The sequence below is a fragment of the Hyaena hyaena genome, unplaced genomic scaffold, assembly GCF_003009895.1.
Source record: "Hyaena hyaena isolate Hyena2069 unplaced genomic scaffold, ASM300989v1 scaffold_614, whole genome shotgun sequence".
NCBI lineage: Eukaryota > Metazoa > Chordata > Mammalia > Carnivora > Hyaenidae > Hyaena > Hyaena hyaena.
The window spans coordinates 178452-205054 of NW_024081244.1; the positions used below are offsets into that span (position 1 = coordinate 178452).

At 51.6% G+C, this 26603-nt stretch overlaps 1 protein-coding gene across 4 annotated transcripts in view; it reads left to right on the plus strand.

Annotated features, from left to right (window-relative positions):
- Positions 1–26603, plus strand: part of CARMIL1 (capping protein regulator and myosin 1 linker 1) — a 300801-nt gene that overhangs the window by 29800 nt on the left and 244398 nt on the right. The window lies entirely within an intron of this gene.

Here is a 26603-nt window from a genome sequence, read left to right on the forward strand (position 1 = left end):
TTCCAAATTACATACTATAGAGACAAGTCTTGTCAAGGTGGGGGTACAATCCCTTCTCTGCGCCCCATCCTGTCTACACCTCCTCCCGCCGCCTGTCATGTTGGGTATCCCCACATCAGTTGTACAGCACCCCTATAGCTGCCTCCGCAAGGGCTCTGTGTCCTGTTCGTAAGAAACGTGTTGAAGTGTCGTTGGACTGCTTTAGTGCAAGGATGTCTGTCCCCTACGATGAGAGACCTGAAGCCAGCTTTTCGGTGGTTAGGATACCAGCGATGACTCTCAGATTTTAGGCGTCCTTCTCCTTATTCTGCCCTTTTTTTTTTTTTGTCTCCTGGGAAAACAGCCAAGATGATTGCAAAACATAAGCGTTTAAAAAGACAAAACTTTATGAATGTAAGAATGTAAATTGACGGACACACCCGTAATAAATCTGGAATTTAAATTTTAATCCCTAGCATATGTGTTTTTTCCCCTCACATGTGTGATAAGCCTCTTTAACTGAGGATGCTTTCTTGCTTGGGAGATTAATATTCTGATATGGAAATTTTCTTTAAAAAAATTTTTTTTAAATGTTTATTTTTGAGAGAGAGCAAGAGATCGAGCACAAGCAGGGGGGGGCAGAGAGAGAGAGGGAGACACAGAATCCAAGACAGGCTCCAGGCCCTGAGCTGTCAGCACAGAGCCCGACGCGGGGCTCGAACCCCCGAACCAGGAGATGGTGACCTGTGCCAAAGTCAGAGGCTTCACTGACTGAGCCACCCGGGCGCCCCTGATATGAAAGCTTTTTCTGTTTAGAGTTTAGATCCTTTTTCCAGGGGGAGAGTCTTATTACTGGGGAAGCACTGGAATTCCCCCTCTCCCTCGACTTTTCCAAACTACTTTGGGCTTCTCTAAGGAATTTCTGAAGACCGTTGTTGGAAGCGTTGTGGGTTGTGAGGAGATGGGTGTCGTTTGAGGAAGCAGCTGGCACCCCCCGCAGCGTCCCACCGCTGAAGTTGCCCTTGCATGACTCAGTGAGAGAAGGCTGGGGAGGGGAAGGAGTGGAGAGCGGAAACCCTGATTTCCTTTTCTGGGCTGCAAAGGGCTTTTATGCAGGTTTTCATTTACTTGCGGCTGCTTCCTTCCGCGGGTCTCGCGCGTGAAGAGCGCGGAGACCCCCTCCTCCCAGCCCGGCCCTCAGGAGCTCCGGGGGTGCGCTGGCCTGGCTTCCCACCGTTTTGGGGGAAACATTTCTCTTTTTCAGTTGAGTGATCCCAGTTCTCTTGCGAGGCGTGGGGATGATTAATTTCAGAGGAAAACAAAGTGTACTCAGATTTGCAGGACGAATGACCTGTTGCCTGGAGGGAGGGGAGAGCCCTTCCTCCACCGCCCTTCCTGTGCCAGCACTGTCTGTGGCAGAGCCAGGCTTCGTCCCCGGGGACTGGGGGCTGGCCCCCGGGCCTGGCGCCCGCAGACTGGCTTCTTTGCCTGGTCAAGTGGCTTCTCTGATCATCTTCTTATCTTTAGCGCCGGTGTGCAGGGCCGTGGGGACCACGGCTGCAGGTGCTGCAGGCTCGAGGACTGAAGGGAGGGGAGGGTGCGGGCCCTCGGCGCCCCTGGCGGGAGAGGGTCGCAGCCTGCCCAGAGGGGCAGGGCGCTCCGCCCGCCGTCCCACTGCCAGCTCGTTAGCAGCCCCGTGGAGGGTCAGGACAAAGAGCTGCTTGTGCCCGGGCCGGCGGTTCCCAGTTCCTTAGATCTTCACCAGGGAAAGCACTCTGGTCTTCTGAAGCTTATTTGGGACAAACCGGAGTAGTGTGTTTAAAATAGAGGCTTTGAACTTTCAAATAAATATGTTTTGGGGCTCATTCATTTGGAGGTTGGCCGGTCCTTCTCTCATTTCTTTTTGACAATTCCTTTCACACCTCGGAGCGAGCATCAGGGGCCGACGGTGTGAAACATGGGCGGAACTTTCCTCCAATGAGCCCCAACTCCAGTGCGTTGGAGGGGAAGAGATACTGAAGACCGTTGAGTCCGGTGAGATGTAAAAATTACGTGTTCAGTTATTCTGTGTTTTCTTTCCACCCTGTCTTTTTCCAGTCACAGGGGTTCGGACATTTGAACATGGGGAATAATATTCCAGGTAAAAGGATGTAACAGATCTTAGAGGAAAGCTAATGTATTAGGTCTTTTTCTGCCTGACTTTATTATTTATTTAAAAATTTTTTATATTTATTTTTTAGAGAGAGCGAGCGAGAACACTTGAGGGTGAGGGGCAGAGAGAGAGGGAGACACAGAATCTGAAGCAGGATCCAGACTCTGAGCTGTTAGCACAGAGCCTGATGCGGGGCTTGAACTCACAGACTATGAGATTATGACCCCAGCCGACATCAGATTCTCAACCGACCGAGCCACCCAGGTGCCCCTTATTTTATATTTTTTTAATGTTTATTTTATTTATTTTGGGAGAGAGAGAGAGTGAGAAAGAGCGAGAGAGAGAGAGAGAGAGAGAGCGCGCGCGCACGAGCGAGCATGAGCGGGGGAGGGGCAGAGAGAGAGAGAATCCCAAGCAGGCTCTGCACCGTCAACGTGGAACCCAATGTGGGGCTTGATCCCACAAACCGTGAGATCATGACCTGAGCCACAGTCAAGGGTCAGATGCTTAACTGACCGAGCCGCCCAGGTGCCCCTTTTCCTGCCTGGTTTTGTAGCCAGCTTCTATATGTACTTAACGTGAGCATATATATTCACTATTACAGTGAGGCTAGTTTTTGCCTCACTCTCTGTCAGCATCTCTGATCTGTCCGTGCTATTTTCCTGGTATATCCAGCTATTTCCTTCATGGAAACTGCTCTGTTCTCTCAGCTACTCACCGACAGTTAAGCATATACTTGGCTCTATTGCAGGGACCGGCTGTGATACAGACAGATGCACTATATATAAGTATCCCCAAATAGCTTTTAGATTTATGGTGGTTAGGTTTTTGCCTATGTATTTAAGGTTTTGCTCTATGAACTGGTTTGCTTTAGAATCAGGAAAATAGCAGCAAAGTCTTGGGCGGGACTGAAAAGTATCACTAAGTCCTAGAATGTCCCGGAGGGAAGGGTCCTCAGAGGTTGCCTGCACCGCTGCTCTGCCGAATGGTTGGAAGAAAACTGGTAACAGGTCCCGTTGGTTAAAGGCTCCCTGTGTCCGTGGCTCTGTACAGAACCACGTTAGTCCTCTCAGTAATGGAGAGGGGCCCCATGATTACCTCCATTTTACAGATGGAAAAACCAAGGACTTTAGATGGTCTCCCAGGCTTGCGGTGCAAACAGGAGGTGGACGAACCCACGTGTCGTGGACTCTCAGGACAGTGCTCACTTTCCGTGCGTGAGGAAGAGTTTCCTACTCTGCTCTTTCTGATCCTACGAACCCAGTGAGGTCGTGAGGTGTTCCCCGGCAGACTGGTTCCAGCCTCGGTCTTGATCCTTTGTTCTGGGCCGGGGGGCGTGGGGGGCAGACACCTTGTCATTCACCGCTCACTGAGGACGATCGGCACTCTGGAGTTCTGAACATCCCCTGTGTGGAAGCAGTTTGTGCCCTGTTGGCCAATCCGGGGCGCACCCCAAGGGGTCCCCACATACCCCTGCGGTGGACAGAGCCAGGCCGTGGCTCCACACGGCGTCCTCCGTTCCACCTGCTCCCTTTCTTCTCTCCCCCCATCCTCCTCTGTTTTCCTTAAGCAGATTATTTAATTCCTTCGCAGGCCATCGCTTCTGCTGTGGCAAAATGCAGTCTTCATTTCCCAGCTTTGACCCAGGAAGGAAGGCACCACTTTCCGTGAACGGAGTTGCTGGGACCTGAATCAGTCTTCTGTTATTATTATGCTGTTGTGGTTTCCCCGTCACTGGGCTCCGCACCCTTAGGTGCGCCGGAATTAAAGGGAACAGAGCCTGTGTGTAGCCCCTTGCTGCCCAAATTGTCCCCGGGCCAGCATCACTGGGAGCGCGTTAGAGCGGCCGAGCTCAGCCCCTCCCCGACGTCCAGGACGGGAGCCCACGTTCCTCACACGATGTACAGCGGCGGCCTCACGGTGAAGGGTGAAATGCTTTTCCTTCTGACCTGAAGTGGGAACTCGTCACACCCCATACTTAGGAAAGGCTTCCTCAGCGGATGCCGAAATTTGAAAATTGGGTTCGTCTGAGGCTGGGCTCCTGGATTCCCAGCAGCTCTGTCTTCCTGAGTGAGGCTGCCCTGGGGGACAGGCCGCATGGGAGGGAGGCGCTGGGGTTGAGGCAGCACCCACCACGGCTCCTCTGAGAGCGTCCTGCTCTGGGCCTCCCGAGCCTTGGCCTCCATGGTGAGTAAGCTAATTAGATTGTGTATCACTCATTTATTCATCAGTGTGTCCTCTGCTATGCAGCCTGTCCTGGGCTGCTTGTTGTGACCTCTGTGAATGTTTGCGAGGAACAAAATAACTTTTTAGGATTCTGGCTTTATGAAAAACTGAGCCTGAGGCTCAGTCTGACTTCAGATCAGGTCATGATCTCGCAGTTCGTGAGTTCTAGCCCCGCGTCGGGCTCTGTGCCGAACAGCTCAGAGCCTGGAGCCTGCTTTGGATTCTGTGTGTCCCCTGCTTGCACTCTGTCTCTGTCTCTCTCAAAAATTAACATTAACAAAAATTAAAAAAAAACCTGAGCCTGAAAATTTGGGTAAGGTTTGTTGTGTATGGTAGCACACACACTTCTAATCTGTGCTCATAGACGCTAAAAGTTATGCTGATTTCAAAGAGCTAGAGTGACTTTGAAGGGAGTCTGTAAATGCGAGAGCTCCTCTGAGGGAGGGCAACGATCCTTTCAGTAACGGGGTGCTGGAGACTTCCGGTTATGTTTGCTGCCAGCTTTCCTACTCCAGGGCCCATAATGTCCTGAAAAGTGTGTGCAGACTTCATCTGTATTCATCTTCCTCAGGCCCATAACTTTCAAAAGATTTCCACAGGAGGAGAGAACCCCTGAAGAATTGGAATCTGCACAAAATGTTTTCTTCTTCTTTTTTTTTTTTCTTTTAACATTTATTTACCTTTTAAGAGACCGAGAGGTGGAGCTTGAGCGAAGGAGCGGCAGAGAGAGAGGGAGACACAGAATCCAAAACAGGCTCCAGGCTCTGAGCTGTCAGCACAGAGCCTGATGCAGGGCTCGAACTCATGAACTGTGAGATCATGACCTGAGTTGAAGTCGGACGCTTAACTGACTGAGCCGCCCTGGCGCCCCTGCAAAATGTTTCCTTGTTGGGGGGGGGGCAGCGCAGTTGCAGGTTTGAGAAATCCTGAATCTCTACGGTTAAGGCTATCTGAGAGCAGGTCGGTTGATGCGTGCTCACCCTGTCTGTCTAGCAGCAAACCCACCCACACATGTTAGGTTCAGACACTAGTGTAAGGAGATTAATCGGTGAGGCTCAGTCTGTGAGCACAGGCTGCCCTGCTTCAAAGACCCGAAATGAGGGGTGCCTGGGGGGCTCAGCCGCTTGAGCATCTGACTCTTGATCTCAGCTCAGGTCATGATCTCACGGTTCCTGAGTTTGAGCCTTGTGTCAGGCTTTACACTGTCAGTGCAGAGCCTGCTTGGGATTCTCTGTCTGTCTGTCTCTGCCCTGCTCTCTATTTCTAAATAAAGAAATAAAGGCCTAAGATGTACCTGGGATACGATGTCATTTCTACTACACTTACATCATTGTTTCTAAAGAGAAAAAGCGCTTGCGTTAGGTTAAATGGGAACATATTCTCCCTCCCGCCAACCCCTCTCCGTGGTTACAGATGGATTTTGGGAGGCGGGGTGGGCACCTCTGGGTGATTCCTAGCAGGGTTATTTTGCCACATCGATCTTACGAGCAAAGACATTGCCCTAAACTTACAGAGGATGGTGTTCTCTGTTTTAGGGTTGTGGTTGCTCAGGTCGGTCAGTGGCGCCTGCTGCTGAGTGCGGAAACTGCGGGCGCTGCAGAGGACGAGGAAAGTAACTGTCACCAGACGTCATGCTTTACCTTTGTCCCCATTAGATAGGAAACATGTGATGTTAGTGCCACGTGCTTGCCGTTGGCCAGAACTGTATTCTAAGCTTCTTATATGTAATATCTGATTTTACCCTGCACTCACCAAGAAATTGCATGGTTTGTATAGGTCTTGTTCAGAAATAAAAAGGAAACAAAGCCACGGAGTGGGTAATCTCTTCCTGTAGGATGTTTGGGATAACATTCCTGCCTGTGACTCCTAGGCATTCTCGGGCCAAGTGCTGGAGATTGAGCACCGTCTGGAGTGCAGCGGGGCTGGGGGTGGGGTGCTCTGCCTTTCAAGACACTCAGGGACAGGAGGAACCTTACAGACCATCTAGGCCTTTCTGATCTCTGCACTTGCCTGCCTCTGCCCATATCCGGCGCATTCTACCCATAGTGGTGGCCTGGCCAGCGCCCGTCTTTTCTGTGGATGTCGAGAATTGAAAATCTTTGAGGATATCCAAGGATTTATATTATGTTACATTATATTGTTGGAAAAGAGATTTAAGTATTTGATACTGTTTTGGGCCTTTCATTTCTTGTAGCTAATTTTGAAGAAATCTGAAGCTTTTCTGTAAAGGAGCAAATAGGGTGATTGTTAAAGTCCTCCGGACCGCACGCGCTCGTGTGCACTGCTGAGGCCACAGGGGTGTGTGTGCACGTTGGTGAATGCTGCTGATAACTGTCACTGTCCTGTCCTGCTGTGGGGGGTGTGTCGCTAGTGGTCCAAGTGCTTACGACTCGTATGTGATTTTTGTACACGTCGAATGCGTTGCGGAGCAGCCAGACCCCCGTGAGAGGAAGTGTGAAGTAGATGGAGAATGTTTTCGGGTTTGGCCTGTGTGAGGTTATTGGAATAAAACCGATGGGAAGTGTGTCCAGTTGGGGGCTCCCACGGGTGCGGAGAAGCCGCTGTCGTTTGTTTTACTGTAATGCTGGCCTCAGATCAGCACGTACGGATGGGTATTTCTTCTGCAGAAAGTAGCTGTTTGCACGAAAGGTGCTGGCATTGGTGAGTGTCCCAGCTGCCTGGTCTCAGGGGAAGGGAAGTCCCACGTGTGCTCATTGGTCCCCTGCACCGTGGACACCCTGAGGTGGGAGCCGCTGTGCCCTGTGCTCAGCGTGCCGTGCGGTCTGGCGTCCCGTGGTAGAGGTTCAAGGACCCGACTCCCTTTGCCCCTCCTGGCAGCGGGCACTTCCTTTTCAGTCATGAGCAGAGAAGAGAGAGACTCCTCTTACTCTCCCTGGAAGCGGCGCAGGACAGCGCCAGAAGTACAGTGAGGCCGCGGCCAGTCTCCTTGAGCGCCTTCCTCAGCCCACCCGGTGCTCCCTTGGGTGCGCTCGGCGGCCGGAATCTTCTGTCTCCCATGATCTTGCACCTTTGGCTTTGCCAGCCCAGCCTCCACATCATCACCACTTGCCAGCCGCAGGCACATTCCTTGATCCGACTACATTTGGAAGGGAGTTACCGGTCGAGAGGCTTAGAACGGAGCTGTCTAAAGAGCAGTTTCGGTGAAGCTCTGTCGACCTGCTGCCATCACGTGGGCCCCATATTTCCATCTCTGGCCTCCTGATCCTCGTGGAGATGGTTCTCATGGCCTGTCTGCTGAGTGTGAAGCCGGGAGCTCTTCTCGGCACAGAGCAGCATTCCGACCTCCCAGGGCAGGCTGGCTGGGTCGCTCCATTGCGTTTCAGGGACAACATGAGTGATGGTCCATGTGTACCCGGGGAGGGGACCCCCGGGAGGGGACCCAGAGAGGGCTAACATTGTGGGGGCTGGAGCAGTTTCCCCGGGGCAGCTTTTCCTCCTGTCCCTTGGTCATCTGCAGACATTCTAAGTCATTCCAACTGTGTCTGGAAGGACTCTGTCCCTGTAGCCCGCTGGCTGGGTAGCTCTTGAATTCCAACGGGGGAAAGCAGGGACCTGGAACTCGGCTTGCTGGAGGGGCTCAGAAATGACTGCCGCCTGGGCACCTGGCCCGGCGTTTGGAAAAGCATCGGTAGAAAGAAGACGTTCTCCGTGAGAAGGGGAAGGCTTGGCTAGGGAGATATGAACTGAAATTGGCTGGCCGTCCCGGTCAGGGCCGTCCCGAGGACTTTGTAGGTGGGTTCGGAGAGCTCTGCAAGCGGGAGGGTGACTTCCCGGTGACGCGTTCTGGTTTCAGCGACAGCTCCTCTTAACGTCGCTGCCTGAAACCTCGGGGCCTGTCGCCTGACTCTTAACATTCCCTGTTGTGGATTGCTTCGGGTTTTCCCTCTCAGCTGTCCCTCTCCCATTGATGGTCACATTTCAGGAGGTCAGAGGACGGTTCAGGACTTCGGGCGTTTCGATTTTGAAGCCCAGACTAGGAAGGTGGAAGAGCAGGAACTGTCTTGGCAGAGGAAAAGAAGGAACAGAACGAAGGGACATAAGGCATGACTCTCCGGCCCGCTGGGCAAGGCTTACGGTGAGCAGGTTGGGCACCAGTGGCTCGGGGAATCCCGGGAATCCCGAGTCCTGGAAGTGAACCCCTCTGACCCTGCACAGGAGCCGCCGTGGGGCCGCTTTCGTCTGTAGCTGCCACAGGGAGAGGCAGACCCCGCGCTGGGCGGTGTGGGGAGTCTGGTCAGCACGGGGCGGGTGTTCCCAACGCAAGGTGCTGTTCGTGTTGAAGAATCTGATACCTCAAGATTCAAAACATTATTTTGGCTCAAACACACGTGTGTCCACTGGCAGAGGGACTCTGGAAACAGAGCTCTGTTGGATCATAAGTACCGCGGGCAGAAGCCAGTAAGTCCTTGAGTCAGGAGGCGGAGGCCCGCTCCGCAGAAAGCGTAAGTGGGCACAGCAGTCCAGAGGGTCAGGCGTCCTGGCTTCTCACGTGCCTCCTGGGGCCAAGGTCGCCCTGGGGGTGGGGACATAGCACGGGGTCCCAAACCCTGGACTCCAGAGGGGGAGCTGGACGGTGCCTGCCACTTACGCACAGGGGAGATCGCTCGTGGCAGCCGGAGCCAGGAGGACAGGAGACCGTGGGGGTGGCGGCTGCTCGGGGAGGCGCGGTAGCCAGGGAGGTAGAGGGCTTGGCCTGGTCAAGGACAGACGTTCCCATGAACCCCGAGAAGGCGGCGGAGGGGAGTGTGAGCCGGCGGCCAGGCCCCGTAGAGCCCCGTAGGCACCCAGCTTGCCCAGGGGGTCTCCTCCGGTGTGTGTAGGGGTCTTACGCCGTTTGTGGCCACGTTCTTTCTAACTTGATCCATACAACTGGGAAAATAGGATTCTGCGTAGAATTTACTTTTCTGGAAACCGAAGGACTCTTGCTTGGACCTCATTTGTTGGTGGTGGGGGGGAGGGTGGATAAAAGTCTCTTTTCTCAGTTACAGTTATTCTCGCCGCTCCCCGTGTTTACTGTGTCCACAGCCCCCACGTCAGTGAAGTTTACCAGCATCAGCATTTTTGAGTGTATAGAACAGCGTTGTTCACAACACGCATGCGTTTGTGCAGCAATCTCTAGAACTTCTTTGCCCCGTGAAACCGGAACTTTGCACCCTTTTTCCGTGCTCTCAAGTGGCTGGCCGCTGCCATCTACTTCCTGAGGGTCTGCCTGGTGTGGACACCCCTTTGGTTGACATGAGTGGAACCATTAAGTAATTGTCTTTTGGGGCCTGGCTCTGTCTTTTAGCAGAGTGAGGTTTGCTCATGTTGTAGCAGGTGCGAGGATTTCCCTTTCAAAGCTGAATAATGTACTCGGAGAGACAGGTCCCCTCTGTGCGTCCGTCCATCACCCACACCTGGTGTCTCCGGTCCCTCGGCTGCTGTCACTCTCTGTTGAACTTGCTGTGTCAGGTCCTTTGCAGGACATGGCGACAGACATGCACAGAGCCTGGCTCTGACTCCCACATGGCACCATGCGGTCAAGGAGAAGGGAGTCAGCTGTTTATCCATAGAGTCCAGAGAGTGTCCATGTTTGTTATACCAGATGACGTTTCTTTTTTTTTTTTTTGAGAAGGGAGTCAGCTGTTTATCCATAGAGTCCAGAGAGTGTCCATGTTTGTTATACCAGATGACGTTTCTTTTTTTTTTTTTTTTAATGTTTATTTTTTTTTTAAATTTTAATGCTTTGTTTATTTTTGAGAGAGAGAGAGAGACAGCATGAGCAGGGGAGGGTCAGAGAGAGAGGGAGATACAGAATCTGAAACAGGCTCCAGGCTCTGAGCTGTCAGCACAGAGCCCGATGTGGGGCTCGAACCCACGAACCGTGAGATCATGACCTGAGCCGAAGTCAGACGCTTAACCAACTAAGCCACCCAGGCGCCCCTGTTTATTTTTGAGAGAGAGAGAGAGACAGCATGAGCAGGGGAGGGTCAGAGAGAGAGGGAGATACAGAATCTGAAACAGGCTCCAGGCTCTGAGCTGTCAGCACAGAGCCCGATGTGGGGCTCGAACCCACGAACCGTGAGATCATGACCTGAGCCGAAGTCAGATGCTCAACCCACTGAGCCACCCAGACGCCCCGACACCAAGTGAAAATTCTGGAGGAAACTCTAGAACTAGTTAGTTTAGGACGAGATGGTCAGGGCAGGGTTTGCTGGTCAGGGGCTTCGTCACAGAGCAAACAGGTCTGGTTACAGAGTGGCAGGAGGGAGGTGGGAACGTCATGGGTGGTAAGAAACGTAGCTGGAGGCCAGAGCAGCAGTCGGGAAAAGCAGATAATAGGGTCTCTTGGGCCGGACCAGAGAACCTGGAGTTTTTCTGGAAGGCCTCTGGGACGTCTTGGGGGGTTTTCAGCAGGAAAAGTGATAACAGACTGAAGTTTCAGGAGGAACGTACTAGCAGCCGTGTGATGATAGAATAGCGCTGCTAACAGCTACCGGGTCCTGTTTTACTTACTCCTTGCTCAGTAAATGTTTGCTTAACGAGCAAGCACAGAGCAGTCCTTTCCCCAGGGGTCAGAGGAGAGCGGACTCTATTTTGGGGGCTGGAGGTATAGGTGCCTTTGAACGCTGTGTCAGTTTGCTTGATTTACGGCCGAGCCTCTGCGCGGACCGCTCCCCCGGGCTGAGCCCCGGGCTGAGGTTTCCAGCGTCCCGCACGGGGGAGGATTAGTTGGAACTTGAATATTTGCCATTGTGTGAGGCAGGAATGTATGTTCTGTGAGAGGGTGTTGACATATTGTCATATACCATGGGCTGTTGAATCTGGAAGTATTTGTAGAAGTGTCATCTGGCGTGAAAGCTGATATTTAATTATCTTTAAAAGAAAAAAAGGACTGGAAAAGAAAGTCCGCTTCCAGATTTCAGGGTTCTGCTGTGGGTTTGTTTTTGTGGAAGTGGTTTGTGTTCAGTGGCATTCCACCCCCCTCACCGCTCTCATATGGTATTGTTTTGACTCGTTCGGAAGATGATTTACTTACCTTAAAGAGACTGATTAGGTCAATCCGGAGAGTGGGTTTGGTTATGTGAGCTGGAAACCTGAAGCCATTGCATGGTCCTGTTGCAGAGCGCATATTTGTTCATTCATGTGTCCCTCCGTTTATACAGCGGAAATGTGTTCAGTGTGTGCTGTGTCACAGACACCGTGCTGGGATGTAGCAAATGTGACACACCTGGCTTGTCTAGCCTTCTAGGCAGCAAGGGACACAGAGCAAGGTATGCCCACATGTACACACTAATTGTGGCAAAGCTAGAAATTCTCAAAAAGGGTATAATGGATTTGGAGTGGGATGAGGGGGCTGTGTGGGGCAGTCAGATGAGATGCTTTTGTGATGTTGACATTTAAGATGAGGCCTGAAGGAAAAGTGAAGGGTGTGGGGAAGGGGCTTCTAAGCAGATTGGACAGAATGTGCAAAGGCCCTGAGGACATGTGTGGTTTTGGGGGAGCTCAAAGGACAATGAGGCCGGAGCATGGTGGGTCCGAGACATCATGTGGGACCACATAGGCTGCGGGAATGAAGGGGTTTGGGTTTTATTTTTTAATAGCGAAATGACATATCTGATATGTTTAAATAGAATGATTGCTGAGGCTTCTTCAGCAGAGAACCTGTAGTTAGGTGTTGCTGTGCAGCAGCTATGAGAGAGAAAGGCTTGGTGTAGGGCAGGAGTTCTCGGAGTGAGGCCTCAGGATGGGCGGCTCTGGGACACCCGTGCGCTGGTGAGTAACGCAGGTGCTCAGCCCTGGGGCTGCTGTTCCAGAAACTGCAGTAGCCTGTGTTCTAATAAGCCCTTCCGATGAGACCTGACTCGGAAAAACTCAATGGTGTAGAGACTGCAGGGGAAGCCCAGGAGGGGCAAGGACGGGACTTCTGGACGCTCTGCGTTTGGGATGCCTTTGTAACGTCAGGGTCCCGTGCAGGTGCTGAGCTGTTGCTAACGGCAACGTGAAGGCACAGCCCAGACGAAAGGTTTGGTCGAAGGAAAGACTCAGACCTTGCCCCAGAGCACAGGAAGTACTGAAAGCTGTTGGAATAGGTCGGGTCCCACCCAGGAGGGGAGAGAGAGAGAGAGAGAAGCAGCAAAGGACTAGGCCCTGAGGAATTCAACATGCGGAGGAGCATGAGGGAGCAGAGAGCAGGGAGAGGCGCCCGTGGCAAGAGAGAAGAACCAGGGCTGTTTCGGGGGTCAAGCAGCCAACTGTGTTACGGCTCTGGGTTCCCTGCGATGAAGCCGTAACGAGCATTCGATTTGGGTCTTTGGTGAAATGGAACTCAGAGTTCCAGCATCAGGTCGGTTTGCGTCGGGGAACCGGAGCCCCAGCCCCAGCTTTGCATTCGCTGGATTTCCAAACAGGGGTTTGCCCTGGCTTCCTGGCTCCCCTCCAGCTGCCCCTTGGCATACACAAAGAAACTCTGAATGAGCATTTTGTAGTCCTGGAAGGGAGTAGCAGACAGGCTTTCACAGCCGGTCATATTTTCTTTAACTATGTTCAAGACAACATCCAAGATTCGGGAAAAAATGTCCTGGCAACTAGTCTAACAGGCTGCGGTAAACTTACTCCCGGCTGTTGGTACGGGCTACTGGGTGTCTCACACTGTGCTTTTCAGCCCAACTTCTTGTCGTCTGTCAGCACGTCCACGTCCGTGCGTAAGAAGAGAACAATTTCGAACGTGTGTATCTCTTCAAGCTTCTATTTGGTATGGTCAGGACTTTGGGATTTTCTACTCTTGATGTTGGGGGTCACAGCCTGTGAAATGCTGGGGCTTGTCCGGGAGGTGGTGGGCTCGGGGGCAGGAGCGACCCCATTTATGTTTGAACCCTAGAGTTTGGGTCTTTACACTTATTGTCTCCTCTTGTCCCCACGCTGAGGGAGGTGGTACTTCCTCATTTGTAGGTGAGGAAATGAACCAATGAAGAAAACTCCTGTTTAAACCCAAGTCTATAAAGTGAGACTTGGTTCCGTGCCAGGCTCATGGGGTGCAGTTGTGCAGAGCTGGATCTGTGGGGACAGGGCTCACACAACGGCGTCCAGATAAGCCCGAGGCATCTGGAAGGGATAAAGAGATAATGGGGGCGCCTGGGTGGCTCTGTGGGGAAAGCGCCGGTCTTCGGCTCAGATCATGATCCCGCGGTTTGTGGGTTCGAGCCCCACACCGGGCTCTGTGCTGACAGCTCAGAGCCTGGAGCTGCTTTGGATTCTGTGTCTCCCTCTCTCTCTGACCCTTCCCTGCTCATGCTCTGTCTCTCTCTCAAAAATAAGTAAACGTTAAGAGAAAAAAGGAACTAATGAGAGACTTTGAAGGGGACTGAACGACCACAAGGCATCTACATTTAGTTTTATGCACAAGAATTGCATCAAACAGAAGGGGCTCTTCAGATGCTCAGTGGGATGGGGTCCTTGCAGACAGCAAGTTTTCTAGCCAGCGCTGCAAGTCTTACAGTAAAGCCCCTTCGGGCTTGCTATTGAAAGCTTCCTTTCTATTCGGTGTCATTTCTGTCCCCCTCTTGTGCGTATCTAATTTATTTACCTCCTTTCCCTGTGCACCTGCCAAGCTTGTTTCTTTCCTGCATAAGTTGTGTCTCCGAGTCACAGCCTCACCGTCTTCTCCACTTTTCTGTCGGGGCTCCCTAGCTCATGGGGCTTGAAGCGCTTCCCCAGGGGCCCCATCTGCTTTCCCTGGTCCCCTGGGTCCCTGTGGAGACGGTGGCTGAGGTGAGGACCCTGATGAGGGGAGCCAGGTGCTCCTGGAGTGGTGACCCGGACAGAACTCCTGCCACTTAGCAGGGGCGCTTCCTCGGGTCTCGGGCGCTACCGTTGGTGCCAGCCTTAGGAGGCTCACGTGAACTTGCAGTCACAGAAGACCGTTGAGTCGTGTGGAAGAAGACACATGTTCGTAAGACCCGTTGGACCATTTGCAATGACAGTGGGTGATTTGGACCTGAAGCAGATGTCACGAGCGAGTGGCCTGCAGTCTGTTCTCATGTGCTTTCAGTGAACAGTGTTTCGAAAATTAGAGCTGGTTGCCAACATTTCCCGATTTGGAGATTTCAGTCCCAAACTTCCGACGCCAGCTGCTCTTGGAAACGTGGATGTTGGAGCGTTAGGCCTGCGTTTATACTGAATGAGCTGGAAATGCCAGGGATGGTTTTCAGGGGAGGCAAAGGTGCCCTAGTGCTCAGTGCCCCTGACGCGCAGTGGTGGCCGTCACTGTTTGTGTTCTCGAGGCTGTTGGTCTTCCGTCCAGCCTGCTTTGACCTTTATACTGTGGCCTCAGTATACGTGAGTTCGCCAGCTGTCACCCTAAATGCCAGGTAGTGGCACATTTAGAAGTTTGTGTTTCCCTCACAAAAGCAGAGACGAGGGAAGTTATCTTCTCTCCTGAGAGGCATTGCTGGCGTAGGGTCACCAATATGACGTAGGGGAAGCGCATATTGAAACAGAGCACAGAGGGGCACCTGGGTGGCTTAGTCGGTTAAGAGTCCGACTTTGACTCAGGTTATGATCCTCACGGTTTGTGGGTTTGAGCCCCACATCGGGTTCTGTGCTGACTGCTCAGAGCCTGGAGCCTGCTTCAGATTCTGTGTCTCCTTCTCTCTGACCCTCCCCTGCTCATGCTGTCTCTCTCTCTCAGAAATAAATAATTAAAAAAAAAAAAAAAAGAAACAGCACAGAAGGGATCTTTCCGAGAACGTGAGCGAGCGGTAGGGTTACCGTTAGCCATCCCGGAAGTGCACATTCCTTGTTGTTTCAGACAGAATTCTTCAAAGATGCTGAAAGTGTCTTGGCTGTTGTGTGTGTGTGTGTGTTTTGGGGGATGGGGTTGAGGAGAACAGCAAGGTGAGAAACAGGAATGTCTGCAACCCAGAGTTCAGGCTCTTCAGGGTGTCAGAGGTATTTGGGAAGTTACAGTCTCTAGTCCAGCGTTCATTAATTCGTTATTATTATTATTTTTTATGCATGTTTTTAAATGTTTATTCATTTTTTGAGAGAGAGAGAGAGCAAGTGAGCGAGTTTGAGTGGGGGAGGAGCAGAGAAAGGGAGAGAGAGGAAGAAGACACAGAATCCCAAGCAAGCTCCAGCCTCTGAGCTGTCAGCACATGAGCCTGATGTGGAGCTCAAACCCGTGAGCTGTGAGATCATGACCTGAGCCGAAGTTGGACACTCAACTGACGGAGCCATCCAGGCGTCCCATCATTCATTCAATAATTGAAATAGACGTTCGTTGGTAAGAGTTGCTTAATGATGAACTTGCGAGGAGCAAGTGAAGCTGTTGAGCATGGGGAGATTATGGTGAAAATAGCCCATTTATGCCCATCAAGGTCCTGGGGTAGGTAAGGAGCAGAGGAGAAGTAGAAAGTTTCATTCCAAACCGCTGATGGAGTGCCAGAGATGCGTCTGGCCTGTGCTGCTGCTAGGGTGTGAGGAAGACACAGAGAAGGTGCGCCAGAGATGCGTCTGGCCTGTGCTGCTGCTAGGGTGTGAGGAAGACACAGAGAAGGTGCAGACACTCACAGAGCATTTCAGGGTCTCGTGCTGAGGAGTATGCTCCCAGCCTGGCCCTCGGCCTCCGTCCTGGGTTGCAGGGATGTGCCCCCAGGAAGGTGATGCCTCGTGGAGCCTAGAAGGCCGAGTTGCAGGTGGCCAGGTGTGAAGGCAGCTGGGGAATGGAGTTTCTGCATCAGTGAGAGCTGTGCTGAAGAGTCAGTAAGATTGGCGTGTGAGCGCCCTGTGGAAGCTGGGTTCCACCACGCAGGACGGCAGGGAAGACGTTGTAATCAGTTGACAAGTATTTTTGGTTTGCAGAGGGGGGATGGGTGGGGGGCCTAGAATGGCCTGGGCCGCGATTTCCCTGCCACCGTGGGTGAGACACCACCACAGGTGCTGGCCCTCTGCCACTTCGAGGCCTGGCTCGGATGTGACCGCGTAGACTTGCAAAGACTGGGCAGGTCAATCAGTTGTACCATTTTGCTGAGCTTACATAGGATTTAAGGTTTGTTTTGTTTCTTGTTTTTTTCTTTTGAGGGGAGGAAACTTGTCATTCTGCTAAAAGTCTTGTGGACGTGAATCATCTTTATCAAGATAAATTGCTCAGGATGTTTGTTTGGTTCTAACATTGTTTCTATGGAAAATCACTTGACAAGAAAGCAAACTTCCTGTGAGGATCCAGGCAGCTGAGGACCCCAAGGAATGGAGCAGTGCTGTCCCTCCCCCTCGGGGACGGGGTGTCTGGCCCCCGCCCCCTCCTGCTGTCACAGCAACTCTTTGTGGTAAGAGCTGCAGGGGTCTCGGAAGTGGGTGAGGAGCGGCCCCCCATAGAATGTTCCGGGTAAGGATCGCCCGTTCCCGAGGAACCCCTGCGGCAGGGATGCCACAGTGCTGCTCAGGCTGTCATCCTCGCTCTCCAGGGACACCAGAGCGGCCTCCTGACCGGCCCTGGGGGCTGTGGCCCCGTGTGGACCCACTGTCTGCACAGCTCCGGGAGGGGCTGGTTCTCTTGAGTTCAAGTTCGGCGTGTCGTTCCTGCCTCAGCAGGTCCCCAGAGCTAATCCCGGGAGGCCAGAGGCCAAGTGCACTCCTGCGTCCAGCCCTGCAGCTGTGTTCTTCTCACTGGGCCTCCTGGCCTGCACCCCCCCATGTCAACCCGCCCCTTCTTGTGGTCAGACCCCTGGACGGCCACCGCCCCCCCCCAAGGGACACCTTCACTACTGTAAGTCTTCATGCTCACACGAGGAGCCTCTTGCGAAGGACAGACTGTTAGAGGGATCAGTGGCTCACGTTCTTACTGCGTTTTACCTGAGGACCCATGAGTATTTGGTGCACAAATAGCTCAGATGCCAAATCGCTGTTAGGATTTATCGCTAGGGAAAAAAATGAACTTTTTCATTTAAAAACCTTATATGTGTCCTTTTAAAAATAATTAAAATCCTCCCATGTCTGTGTTTTGCCATTGTTTCCAGGAGCCCCAGCGCCATTTTCAGTCCTAATCATGCCAGGGTTCTAGGTCGTGGCCGCACGGGCCGTGTCTGCCCGGCCCAGCAGCCCTTTCCCGACTGATCGATCTGTTTGTCTGCAAGGGTTTATCGAGTGGTTGTCCTGTGTGGAGGCTGAGGCCACGGCAGGGGTGGGGGAGACGAAGATGCGAGTGGGTGGATGTCCTTGTCCTGCGGGAGGCCAGGAAGTGGCAGAAGACTGGCTGTGGTCAGGGACGCCCCCACGTGGGGGTGTGGGCAGGTGCTACCTGGCGGAGCGGGCTGGGGTAGGGGTGGGGGCCCAAGCCCTGTGGGACTTGTTCACAGAATTGCCCACCGCACGTCCAGGGGGAGGTGGCCATTAGCTGGTCTGGTGCTTGGGAGAGACCCTCCCCCCCCTGGCCCCTGCACACACGTGGGTACACACAGTACTCACTTTTAGGGCATTTCTCTCGCTCACTGGAGTCTGATGCTGGGAGCTGAGCCCCAGTCCCTGGACCACAGTGATTAGTCCGAGGGGTGGACGTTCGACCCAAGCCAGAGTCCTTTACAGGAAATACGGGCCTGGAGAGAGAGAGGCCGTCTCTTCCAGTGGGACACTGGATGGTGGCCCAAAGCGGTCTGTGCCACGAGGCCCGCTGCATGGAGGAAGGCCCTCTGGACCGTAGAGAGCACAACCCTCCCCCAGAAAAGCAGAGGTGGGGCAGCCGTGCACAGATCGCCCCCCTGCGACCTGCCACACCGCGTCCCCCTTGGAACACCAAGGTTCCGAGGTGGTACACGGAAAAGGTTTGTTTGGTCAGACAAGTAGTATGAAAGAGAAGTTCTCGACAGCAGAACTTGTCAGAACCTTTAATATTGAAGGTGCTTTGTGCCTCTTCAAGAGGAGGGTTAGTGTCCAGTCTTTCGCAAATTTATTTGCATGTAGATGGACAGAAAGAAATGGAACCCTGTCAATATTCCGTCTTCACAGACGAGGAAAGCAGGTTCCAGGGGGGTGAACGCAGGTGCGGACTGGTCTGGAAGATGAGAAACTCGGGCGCCTGCCTTCCATTCATTTCACCATCCCCGTGTGGCTTTATGCTTCTTTCTTTCTTTGAAATACGGGAAGGCTTGTCTCTCTGTAATCACATGCGTTGGTCTGTGTGCGTGTCTGTGTTCTAAACTGTGTCTCCTGTTGCGACTTGACATTCTGGTTCTTTCATTACTGAGGCATCTGCTATGGGTGGGCTGTTAGCCCGTGAAAACACCGGAAAACACGCTGTACTGTTGATGTGATTTCCTTATAAGAAATTTATAATCAGCCTGGGTGTATGGCTTTAAATTATAAGGATGTGTTAAATTTTGAAAATGGTATTAGGTCTCTCAAAATTCTCTGTTCTGGAAAGTATCATTAAGACTTTCCATTTTGGGGTGCCTGGGTTGAGCTTTCCATTTTGGGGCTCTGTTGGTTGAGCGTCTGACTTTGGCTCAGGTCATGATCTCACAGTTCATGGGTCGAGCCCTGCGTCGGACTCTGTGCTGACAGCTGGGAGCCTGGAGCTGCTTCAGATTCTGTGTCTCCCTCTCTCCCTCCCCTGCTCACACTCTCTCTTTCTCGTTTCTCTCTCTCTCTCAAAAAGAAACAAACATAAAAAATTATAGATAATGTTTAAAAAGAAGAATTTCTATTTTGATGCAATGGCTATTAAAAAAAAGATGTATTGGGGCGCCTGGGTGGCTTAGTCAGTTAAGCATCAGACTTTGGCTCAGGTCATGATCTTGCAGTTCGTGGGTTCAAGCCCCATGTCACGCTCTGTGCTGGCAGCTCAGAGCCTGGAGCCTGTCTTTGGATTCTGTATCTCCCTGTCTCTCTGACCCTCCCTGCTTGCTCTCTCTCTCTCTCTCTCTCTCAAAAAACAAAACAAAACAAAAAACATTAAAAAAATAAATAAAGTAAAATTAAAAACGAGGTATTTTCTAAGAGTGTGGTTGTGCTTTTATTTTTGATCTTTGTAATTCTTTCTGAAGTTTCTTGATTGTGAACAATTGTTTGAAATAAACTAAGGAAGGAGAGAAACGGGAGGAACATTTTACGGATTCCGACACGTCCCCAACTGAGAAGTGCCATTCCCACGGTTCTCTGGCAAGGACACTGATAGTTCATTTCTAGCCCGAGGGACCACTGGGTGGCCCCGGGTCACCTGCCGTCGAGGGGCTCGGTGGCCATGCCCCCTGCGCTTTCCCTCACCTGTGCTGGTGTCTGTGTTTTCATTATCACGCCTGGGTTTCCACATCACCTGCGGGCACTCAAGTCATTTTATATGGGAAATGCACACCTTTCGGATGAAGGATGTGCACGTCTCAGAGATGTGTTACGGGCGTTCCCCCGTCTGCCGTGGCTGTGACCAGCGGTCACGGGTAATCATGGTTACTGACCACGCGACCGCCCAGGGCCAGATACTCCTCACGCCTCTCCTGCATTGTAATAATCGCCTCCCAGCTTGCCTCCTTGCTTGTTAGATCATCCCTCCTTCCGTTCTCCACCTTCCCAGGAGGAAAAACCCTTCATGGGCGCCCCCCACCGGCACGCGCCCTGGTGGTGTTTCTGGCCTCTCTCTCCGTCTCCAGCCGTGTTTCCTGTGCCTCATTGTGCGCATCCTGTGTTCTAGATTTAGGGACTACCTGCTCGGTGAGGGATAAGAGGTTTCAAGCCTCCCTGTCCCCAGGTTGTGCCCCACCAGTGACTGGAATACCCCCCTGTCCCCAGTTTACCCAGCTCATCCTTCTGGACTCTGTTCGTGTGTGATTCTTTAGGAAGCCCTTCCAGACATAGACTGTCCTCACCACCCTCCCACCAGCCTGTGAGCAGCTTCATGTCACATAGTGAAGGGTGTGGACTGTGGTCTGCCTGCCTTCAGACCCCTGCTCTACCCCTGCTGTGTGACTCTGGACAAGTCACTTAACCTCTCTGTGCCTCAGCTCTGTAAAATGGAATTAGTAACAGTCTGTATCATCTAGGGTTCTTGTAAGGATTACATGGTTAACACAGGTAGCTCAGTCATGAAAGTGCCTATATATAAGTCCTATTAATTATTATTTATATTTTGAATCCTGCTGGTTTTTATTAAGAATAAAAAACTGGCCTTACTCCATTTCTATACTCCCAAGCTTCTTTCAGAGAGTACTGCATATTGTAGGCACTCAGTACCGCTTACATAAATGAGTGCATTGAAACAATTCGTAAACAGAGTACTTAGTGTTTGTCCAGTTCTGCTCTGCTCTGTCACAGAAAAGGACTTATGTCATCACCATTGTAGAGGTGCCCTTTTAGGAACAAGCTAGAGATATAAACTAATATTTATCTCCCGTTTCAAACTCAGGAGCTGTTCAGAATTTCACTGTAAAATGCTGCTCTTTCAGTAGCAGCTGTGTTTTGGGCATGGCTGTCCTTTAAAAGACAGTGTGTGGATCGGATGTAAAAACACCATGTTTAGGGGCACTTGGGTGGCTTGGTCGGTTGAGCGTCTGACTCTTGATTTTGGCTCAGGTCGGGATCCAGGATCGAGGCCTGTGTCAGGCTCTGCACTGAGCATAGAGCCTGCTTGAGAGTTTCTCTTTCTCCCCTCCCTCCTCCCCTCCCTTCCCCTGCGTATACACACCTGTGTGTGCTCACTCTCAAGATAAACATTAAAACACCATGTTTAAATACGTGATATGTCTTTTCTAATAAGTGAAGTGCTTTGTACAAGGAGTTGTTATGTTGGATTATGATGTCAGCCTTAAGGAGTCAAATGCTTATCAACTTCGTGCTTTAAAAGTATATACAGAGACAATCCAAGTACATTTCTTCACTTCCTCATTATGCGTCATCTCTTCTGAGTTAATGAATGTCTTGGTGCAAGTCAACCCTGTATCTGTTCAAAGTTCACATGTTGGTGTTTCGGTTTCTAGGATTTGCTCCAATATATTTGTGCTTGGTGTCATTTCTAAAGAACTTTTTAAAGCCCAGACGAGCTAAGAGACTTTGTTTCTTTACTTTCAGATTTATTTGTGTTACAGTAATTGGGCACATTTCTTCTGACCTTGATGATCTCACCTCTCCTGTAAGGAGGTTGGAAGGAAACTGAGCTCTAGACCAGCTCTGCTGAATGGGATGTCGAGTTAATTGTCTAATCATACAATGGTTTAGCCAGCCAACATCCTTGGATGCTCCCGGGGCCACAATGGCGTCATTGACATCTGAACTGTGTGGAGTTGTTCTCTGAAAGGTGCGGTAGAGAAAGCGTGGCGTGAGGGTGGTGGTGGCGCTGGTGGCTTCGAAAGAACTGAATGAGGCCAGCTGGGAATGGGGGCCACACCATGAATGACCCTTTTGTTGTACGCTGAAGTGAAAGACTAGACAATGTTCTTGTAGCAAAGAGTGTTGTTTGTCCAGAGTGGACATAATGGAGTGAAGAGTTTTTGAAAACTTGCATGTAGTGACTAATATTTGACTCAGTGAAGATATTAAGAAGGCACCTCTTGACTCCCAAGGCCTTAGAAGGACCGTGTAGCGACAGTCGGTAATATTAATGTTGCAAGAGAGCGTTTCTGTTTGCTGGGACTGCATGGCAAAGGTCTGTCCCCAGTATTTTGTCCCATGAGGGACTCTCTTGCACGGTTACCTGTCCGATGAGTCTCATTTTCCATGCATCTGATGGAAATAGCTGTGGATGCATTCCACTGATTTTCCTAGTGTCTTTATATATTCGTTTTACCGAAAAAAAAAAAAAAGATAGTCCTTCTCTATTTCTCGCCTGGTTTTATTAGGGGAGCCTATACTTTCGGCAAGAGCTCTGCCATTATGTCACTGCCTGTGAGTGAGTAGAAATTGCTTATTTTAGAGGGCCAGTTCAGAGACTTTCAGTCTAATGAAATCCTTGTATTTAGCACTTTTCCCATAAGTGGGCCATTGACTGGGTTTTAACAACTCTTTGGATGAATGACTTGCTCTGTGATGAAAGAATTTCACACTTATGGTTTGCTTCTTGGGTTGTGCTATTTTTGTCTTTTGAAAGTTACTTTTAATGAAAAGAATCAGCACCTAAGTGTTAGAGGCTGAAAATTCAAGAATGATCCCATTGTTTCGGAGTTGGAGCCCCGCCCAAGCCTTGACCCTCCGGTAGAGGGTCCCTGAAAGGGTGTATGAGTTTTGGTGGAATTTGTCTGTTTCATGAATGCAAAAAAAAAAAAAAAAAGACCAAACCGTAGAATTCCTCTTCTGTGATTTTTTACTCCCTAGCCAAGTTTTCATGTAGTTCCTCACCAATGTAAAATAGACTAAAACTAGCACAGCAGACTGATGGAGGTGAACATCAAGAAACCACTGCTTGTGCTCTAGAAGGGGTCCCACCGCCCCTGTGCACACCCCGCCCAGTTCCCAAGCCCAGCCCGGAGGGACACTGTTTTCCCTCCCTCTTCATGTATTTGAACCCTCTTGGGAAGTCTTGAGCTGGGGTGGTTTCCCCACCTCCACCACCCTCTCCTGCCCTTGGGTGGAATTTACGGAGTGGCTAACGAGAGTCTTCCCTGCTATGAGGTGGTTCTCTTCATGTGGTGGAGGGAAGGAAGCCCTTTCCTGGGCTTGCTTTGAGCTCTGTCATGGAGTCTGTCCAGCTTCCAGCGCTCCGCCTCTTGTGGTGGATTTTCAGTAGGAGGTATTTCAGCTCTTCTTCCTCAAGTGGAATAGCACCTCTTAGCAGCAAAGTTGTGGTCTTTGTGACGGTGGTGCCCAGTGCTGGTAAGCACCAAATGGAACTTTTCCTCCTCCCCAGGGCTGGGTCTGTCCCGGCTGGGAGGTAGGTGGCACAGGGCAGGGATCGCCGGCATGGAGGGCTTTGGACCTCGCACGTGTCGCACATCAGTAACTTACGCCACAGGGGCGTTTATAAAGGCCAAGTGTGGATAGCGCTCCTGGCATAGCCGTTTACTGGCCTGTGATCAGTAAACAGTGGAGGTGATGGTGATTTTGTGAAGAAAGAATTGACCGCAGACTCCCCTTCCCACCGTCCAGGGTTCTAGCATCCTGCCCATTTTGTCCGGGTCCTAGTCAGAGACTGTTTTCTGACTAGAACTAAAATGGAAATTTGAGCATCTGAGTCTGACGCTCCCCAGTTAATCTGGGTGGGCAGACCTTCAGGAAGGTTCTTTATTTTGCGAGCTGAACAGTAAGGAAGCGGAGTTTCTGTTTACCTCCAAAGTCCATTTCCATTAAAATCTTAAGTGCTTAGTGTGTAGCTTAATGGCTTTTGAAACGATTGCTATTTTTGAACTGGGCATACGTCACAATGTTTTGAGTCTAGAATACGCACTATCTGACAAATCCTCCACTGGTAGCACTTCACAGATAACTAAGAACAGTCCATTAGAATGGATTGCTTTTGGCTGCAGGCCAAGAGTATTGGCTCACTCATTTCGGGTGTGATATTTAAAGAGGCCAAAGACCAGAGGTGTAATTCCCAGATAACATCAGGTTGAACCTCAGACCCTGGCCATGTGTCTTTTAAAACATATGCTGTCGGCCACGAAGGGCATTGATCACAATGGTCAAAGTCTGGGCGGATCAGCCGAAGACCGTGGACCGTTTACTAGGAGGAGAGACGCCATGCCTCCTGTGAGCAGGGCGGTGGGTCATCGCATCAAGCGAAGAGAGTCCTTGCTGGAGAGGACTGTCCAGGAAGCTCTGAAGGTGCTGAATAAGAATTGCTAGGTGACAGATCAGAGTCCAGAGGTCAGGGAAGTGAGGAAATTCTCAGGTTATTTTCATTCTGACCATGCATATATGAAGGATTCCACCATGGAAGATAAAGGGAAAGTACCAAAAGGAAGGAGCAGGGCAACGTGGCAGTTTGCCTAAGAGCTCCGTCTGAGAGGGAAGTGTACCACAGACAGAGGGCAGACGGCCACAGACCCGATGGATCGGAGCTCCCGGTTACCTGCTCTCGGGTCAGGCTACGTTCTAAGCACTCTTGTGTGACCTCACTGTGGCTTTATGAGACGGCTGCTATTATTACCACGTCACAGATAAGCAAACAGAAGTGTTCCGAGCCAGAAGGAGGGAAAATCGCTGCATCCGAGTGACCATCATGGAGGGCGTGGGGAGTGATAGAGCGTGAGGTTTCAACTCCTGTTGTCCGGCCTCCTTTTATGTACATGTTAGAAAACCCAGAACGTGAAAAGTATACTGGAGGAGTAGTAGGGACGGGCTAGTTTTTCTAAATGAATTGAAGCTCCGTAGCCTAACAGAACTGCTGCCAGGCCTGGGAGAGCACTTAGATGCACCTCAGGTTCCCTCATCTTTATAATCTTTGAGGCAGTGCCGAGAAGAGAGAGAATGCCGGGAAGGGAGGGCGCAGATGCGTGCCTTGGGTGTGCAACAGGTGGGGAAGCTCTGCTTAAAGGGAGCTTATATCTTCAAATATTTCTTTACACATTCAGAACTCACCTTGTTCTGAATGTGTTTGCCATTCGAATACAAGTTGCCTGTTCGCCAGACTTGTTGTGAGTGAGCCTGTAGTATAAAACTGGCGTCCGAGAGGATGTTAAGTGGGGACAGTGTGATTGTCTGACGTTAAAGCTTTTTCACCATTTAGTGACAGACCCGAGTTTGGAGGAGTTCAGGTATATGATGCGTGGGACTTCAGTGGGGACCCCGCAGATGGGGCGCAACCCAGGGGGTGAGCAGACCATTAAGGTTTCCTCCGGCCCGTTTCTAAGATCGCAGCCTGCTGTGTATGAAAGCGGGCCAGAGACTTCTTTGGCTCTTTGCTTTTTCCTTCTGTGAAGAGGTCATTGAATCTCCTTCCAGATAAGGAGACTCAAGTTCAGGGAGGAGGAGGAGTGAGTTTCCCACGTGTGGCTCACTGTGTGGTGGACAGAGGCAAGCGGGGCCGCTCGGCGGGCGCCCACCTGACCACAGCCCACGTGTGTTGTGCCAGAGCCTCCAGGCGGCAGTGCAGGGCTGAGGCTCACCTGGGTCCACACCCCACCCTGCCCTGTACGCTGCAGCCTCTGGTGGCTGCACTGAGCGCCCTCCCGAAGACATGGTGAGGTTGTTGTGAGGCCTGGATGACAAGTGACTGCTCGGCGTCCAGGAAGTAGAGGCTATGTCCTCCCCACAGCGTGGTTAGATGTAGACCTCTGTCTTTAGTGACCGTCAGTGCTAAGTTTCCCAGGGCCTCTCAACTCCACACTGAGCAGTGGCAGTTGTGCCTTCTCTTTCCCTTGGGATGATGTCAAATTTTACAAGGGTATTTGTTCTACTGTCTCTGTATGTGAAGGCTTTGCATCTTCTGGGACACGTGGGTGCAGGGTCCTCCCAGCTCGGAAATCATGGGATTTATTCTTGTCGAGAAAGATGCCTTCTAACTTTCCTCCTCCTCCAGTCGCGCCTGTGGTTCGCTTGTTACCGTGGTAACCCCACTCTAATAATCCCGCCAGGACATATGATGTAACGTGTCTAATCTTATTTTCCAGACGTAAAACAAGCACACGCAGCTTCCGTCTAAGAATTCTTCTCGAGCCGTCAGGAGCCGAGCGCCCCTCCCCCTTCGGATGTTGTCTGAGCAGTGTGCTCGCCGTGTGCTCGCCGCCGGGTGCCCTACGCCGGGCGCTCCCGTCACTTACAGCGTTTGCAGCCCACAGTGGCCTGTGTGTCGCTGCGAAGGCACATGTGCAGCCGAGCACCTTCTCCGGCACTTGAGGAAATTTGGAATATTTTGAATTGTAATTTACCAAAACGCAGAATTGTGGTTTCTGGGGCTTTACATTTATCTTGGATGTAACGCATCCATGCTGGGTAATTGCAAGGATAGATCAAGTCTGTATTTCTGCATTTTTTGTTTGTTTGGAAGAGGCCAGTGTTACAGAACCTCTCTTGCTGGTGCAGGAGCGAGGGCAGGTTCGATCAGCGCCCGCTGCGTCCCCGCAGGGCTCACGCGGGACAGCTCCACGCCGCCAGCCTGTGGAGCGGTGTCTGCCGTGCCCCCGAGGACCAGTGTCCCCACACCTGTTCCCCTGGCTCTGCCGGTCACCGCAGGCAGCTGTCAGGCCCGTGGCCCGGTCTTTGGGGGCCACTTCCAGCGCTGTCGCCGCCCCTGGGGCTCGTGGAGCCCACACAGTTAGTCGTTAGTGAAAACTGCTGCTTCCCTGACCTGGTCTGTGAGAGTCCCCTGCCCCTTCTCGCCTTTTTGGAGAGA